The sequence below is a fragment of the Octopus sinensis genome, unplaced genomic scaffold (assembly GCF_006345805.1).
Source record: "Octopus sinensis unplaced genomic scaffold, ASM634580v1 Contig17125, whole genome shotgun sequence".
In the NCBI taxonomy this organism is placed as follows: Eukaryota; Metazoa; Mollusca; class Cephalopoda; order Octopoda; family Octopodidae; genus Octopus; species Octopus sinensis.
In genome coordinates this window covers 40001-46088 of record NW_021834819.1, presented here as the reverse complement: position 1 = coordinate 46088, position 6088 = coordinate 40001, and positions in this window count along the sequence as shown.

Here is a 6088-nt window from a genome sequence, read left to right as displayed (position 1 = left end):
AGTTATGGTTAGGGTTAGGGAAGGGTATCTTTTTTTCTTCACAAATGTAAATAAACCCAATCTGTTTCTTAAACGAGGGACATATTCATACGGCACAGAATGTTTTTTTTTAACTCAATGGACGTCAGTGATTGGTTTGAAATTGCAGAAATTGAAGAAAAAAACAACAAATATCTTACAAACTATAGAATTTTCTCAATAAAGCCAAGAGAAAAATATGTTTTATAAACACATTCTACCAGTATACGAAGTTTAAAATTTTTTAGTTACCTAGAAATTATGTTAAAAACTGCCGTTCAAACCGAAAAGGTCCAATTCGTTTATTCTCAAGTGGAGCCTAGTCGGGGTAAACTGTAATAAATGTCGATCCGACCGTGACTATCTCTCCTATCTAGAGGTATCTAAGACTGCATTGTGGAATGTGTCAGTGGATCAGTTGGTAAATAGTCTATGCATTTTTTTAAAACACAGTTGAATGTTATTTGAAGGAAATTCGACTGGTGTTTCTAGAGGTCTAGCGACCAAATAGGTATTCCATAGCTATCAGTAATGTTCTGATGTCGATCTCAGTAACCAAATCTCTGCAGTATGGGAATTATGAGTAAAGGCATATTTGTATGGTTAAGAATTTCGCTTCGCAACTTCCTAGTCTCTGATTCAATTCAATTTTGCGATCCATTGAGCAAGTGGTCTTACTACAGCCTCGGGTCAGCGAAAACTTTCTAAATGAAATTTAGTAAACAGAAAATGTGCTGCAGGCCGTCATGGGTGCAATATGGCCGAATGGTTAAGACATTCCCTTCGCAACCACAAGATGCCAGGTTCGATCCCACAGCATGCCATATTGGGAAACTATAATCTGTCATTGCCTCGAATCAACCTAAGCCTTATGAGTGTAAGTGGGCAGGTGAAAACTGCGGAAGCCAGTCGGATGAATTGTAGCCGTTAAATAGTCAGTGACTCTTTTATACAATGAGAAAATAATTCATTTGATTGAACTGAATGCTCGTCGTCGAAACCAACGGAGATCCAATTACTTCAGAGTCTTGCCCGGCGCGCTAACGATTCTACCAGATTGCCACCTTATTAAGATGTAATAACGAGAAGAATTCAATACATTAAAAACCCTAAGATGCACACTTTAACAAAGCATTTATTATATTCGGCGTCTGGAAATTAAAAAGTGGAAATTAAATGAAACATATTATATACGTAGACACAGTTATGAATGTGTAGTAAGAAGTTTCCTTCTCAACCACATAATTCCGGGTTCTGTTCCACTGCGTGGCTCTTTGGGCAAGTGGATTTTGCTAAAGCTTCGGTCCCATTAAAGCCTTGTGAATGGATTTGGGTAAACGAAGCTGAGAGAAGCCCATCGTGTATATACATACATACATACATACATACACACACACACACACACACACACACACACACACACACACACACACACACACACCACACACACATATATATATATATATATATATATATATAAATTTAATATGTGTGTGTATGTCTTTGTCACCAACACCACTTGATAATTGGTGTTGATTTGTTTACTTCCCTGTAATTTAGTGGTTCGTCAAAATAGACCGATAGAATATATACTAGGGGTCGATTTGTTCGACTAAAACTCTTCGAGGAGGTACCCCAGAGTGGCCGCACTATAATGGGTGAAACAGGTAAAACATAAGATATACAAACACTAAAGAAGTTAGGATCATGAGAAAGCTGATTCGAAGACTACAGATCTCTGAACTGTAAAAATTTGTAAAACTTTCCAGAAGTTTATCATTTGATATGAGCATGTCTAGATATGCAAGTATATGCTTGAAAAGACATACATAAAACAAAATGTACAAATCTGCACAAATACTTACACACATACAAAAATACTCGGTTGATGTTGAGATTCCAATGAAGGAACCTTGGATGTTGGTTAGAAACCGGCTTTTTCTCTATTGACAAGAAATCGTGAAATAAAACTATGTACACAGATGCATGTATACATACATACACATGTGTATCTGAGTGTATGTATAAATTTATGTATGTCTATATTGGAAGCACTCCGAATCAACGGAACAGCCTGCTCGTGAAATTAACGTGTAAGTGGCTGAGCACTCCACAGACACGTGCACCCTTAACGTAGTTCTCGGGGATATTCAGCGTGACACAGAGAATGACAAGGTCGGTCCTTTGAAATACAGGTACAACAGAAACAGGAAGTAAGAGTGAGAGAAAGTTGTGGTGAAAGAGTACAGCAGGGATCACCACCATCCCCTGCCGGAGCCTCGTGGAGCTTCTTAGGTGTTTTCGCTCAATAAACACTCACAACGCCCGGTCTGGGAATCGAAACCGCGATCCTATGACCGCGAGTCCGCTGCCCTAACCACTGGGCCATTGCGCCTTCACTATGTCTAACATACACAAACACGCAAACACTTATATAAGTGTCATCATATTGATTGTAAAGAGAATTTATAAGTGCCGCTGGCAGCCCTTTCTTGGAATATTTAAGCAGTTATTTAACAGATGCCAAGGACTTGAGACATATTCAAGAACGCAACTTACGCAAATCGATATATCTTCTCCACCCCTTCCCATATATTTCCTTCCTCCTTAACTAGAAATAAATAGTGAACGGTGATCAATCATTTACATTTCGCTAAAATGATTAATCTTCAAACACCTTACACAAATCTATACACATATAACTTACACAAATACAATATACACATAGAAACGCATGTATCTGACAAACAGACATACAAACATATAGTTACAGTTACTAATATCAATTTATCAATGTTTATTTATTTTTATATTTAAATATATATAAGAATGTTATTGTTATCTTTTAAAACAAAGAATCCCAACATTTTCACTACCGAGGACCCCGTTTATTTAAATGAGTTTCCCCACAGACCCCTTTTAATATACTTATCCTTATAATATATATATATATATCTAATATATATATATATATATATATATATATATATTGGTAAAAACGGTAAGATAAGAAAGAAAGAAAAGAGACCTCAATAATATGTAAATAGAGGAAATTTATCTATAAATAATATGTTACATTACTCGATAGTCAAGATAAAACTGTGAGTTTCAGATGCCGAAGTGGGAATCCACGCCGCCATCTCTTCGGTTATCTGGCTATCTAGCCAGATAACCGAGCCAGATAACCGAAGAGATGGCGGCGTGGATTCCCACTTCGGCATCTGAACTCAGAGTTTTATCTTGACTATCGAGTAATGTAACATATTTATTTAATATAATATATATATATATATATATATATATATATATATATTGCTAAAATGGTAAGATAACAAAAGAAAGAAAGAGACCTCAATATTATGTAAATAGAGGAATATTATGTAAATACTCACCCGAGGTGGCCTTCAATATAGGTAAATATTTCCTAGCACTGATAGATAGAAATTTTCCAGTTAACCATACTTATAGGAAACTCTTCAATAGACACAATTTAAAAATTAGTTTTAGTTCCACTACCAATTTTAAAAACATAATCAAACATAACATACAAAAAACACAAGAAAACAGCTGTTCATGCAGGAATAAAGAATTTTGCCCGCTAAATGGAGCTTGCATGTCCAAGACCATCATATATGAAGCTACCGTAGACTCTATAACCACTAAAGACACCGTTTCGACGAAGAAATACGTGGGCCTTACAGAGGATAACTTCAAGGCCAGGTTCAATAACCACACTTTGAGCTTTAGGCACTGGAACAAAAGAAAAGCGACACAATTATCTAATCATATTTGGTCTTTAAGAGATAAAGGTGTCGATTATAACATACATTGGAATATTTTGGCCAGATGTAAGCCCTATACCAACGGCAGCGGAAGGTACGGTCTATGCGACATGGAGAGATGGCTTATCTGGAAAAGCAGCTTAGACCCTACTACATGTCTAAACACAAGGACAGAACTTTTCGGATCATGCCCACATGTGACTAAATTTCTGTTACGTTTTTGGTCCCCTAAAGAAAAAGATAGAACATACTTTCTATGTTATGTCCAAGAAGGTTTTTTTCCTCATCACACCTTCTATCATACATTTATATATTTTTATATGTTTTTATATATTTTTTTGTATTGTTTTTATATAATTTTTATGGCGAAAAATGCGAGCGATGTATAAGTACGCAGGCAAGCAGAGTTATAACACAGTAATTTCCCTTTGTATAACGGTATTTTTTCATAGCGAGCTGGCAGAAACGTTAGCACGCCGGGCGAAATGCTTAGCGGTAAATCGTCTGCCGTTACGTTCTGAGTTCAAATTCCGCCGAGGTCGACTTTGCCTTCCATCCTTTCGGGGTCGATAAATTAAGTACCAGTTACGCACTGGGGTCGATGTAATCGACTTAATCCGTTTGTCTGTCCTTGTTTGTCCCCTCTGTGTTTGACCCCTTGTGGGTAATAAAGAAATAGGTATTTCGTCTGCGTTACGTTGTGAGTTCAAATTCCGCCGAGGTCGACTTTGCCTTTCATCCTTTCGGGGGTCGATAAATTAAGTACCAGTTACGCACTGGGGTCGATCTCATCGACTTAATACCTATGTCTGTCGTTGTTTGTCCCCTCTGTGTATAGCCCCTTGTGGGTAATAAAGAAATAGATTTAGGATTGGCAAGTTGAGATTCTGGCAACGTTAAATAGTATTTGAACATGGTTCCCATCTAAAGTTTTGTAAAACGGAAAATTTTGATTGAAAAAATTTTGGCAAAGATGCAGTAAAACGGTTGATGCGAACTGTTAATACTCTCATGGGGAAACTGAAAGTCTGTCAACACACTTCAATGTTTCAGCCATATTCATAGATAATTTTAGCCTTTTCTTTTGGCTGTGAAACTTATGAACTTATTGTGAACCGATCGACACCAGATGGATATCAGACAGAACCGTGACCTCTTAGACAATAAATAACAATTTACATTAACACACGCATACGCACGCACAGACAACCACATACACATATACACACACGAACACACGTATATTTATAATTATTCATATGTTATATCTTATTACATATTATATAATAATACATACATACATACATACATACATACATACCTACAATATATATATATATATATAATATATGTATATATATATATATATATAATATATATATATATATATATATATATATATATATAAGTGTATGTGTGTATGTGTGTTTGCGTATGTAAATATGTATTTATATATACATATATAAATGAATATATGTATACACACACACATATATATATAAGTATACCTATACATATATATATATATATATATATATATATATATCTATATATATGTATGTATATATTTGTATATACATATATACACATATGCATGTGTATGTTTATACATATATACTATATATATATATATATCTATACATACTGACTCTCTCTCACACACTCACTTATATAAGAGAGAAAGAGAGAAAGAGAGAGGTGAGGGCGAGAAACAAAGACCAAGTTACAGAGACAGGCAGCAGATAGACTGATGGACAGAGATGCTGAAATAGAGAGAGGGAGAGAGCGAGAGAAATATATATTATATATATATATAATATATATATATATATATATATATATATTATATTATATTTATATCTTAAAAATATTGTTTAAATATTTCTGATTATATTTTAGATATTTCAATCACCTGAAGAATGACTGTAACTCGAAATTTTAAGAATTGGACAGCCATGAAACGATCGTGGTGTTATACTAATTATCTTTTTTTAATAATTTTGATATATATTTAAATAATATAAATTAATTAATCTTATGTATTGGCTTAAGTTTTTCATTGTATGATTTGCCTAATAGTGGTTTTATCTCTAATTTAATATAATATATATATATATATATATACAGAGAGAGAGAGAGAGCGATAGAGAGAGAGAGAGAGAAAGAGAGAGAAAGAAGAAAGAAGGGGAGAGCTGGTGAGGAAAGAAGAGTACCTTGAAGATGCTTGACTCAGCTAAAAGAGAATACTAATCACTATATTTATTAATATCCATGTGCTATTTAACAGA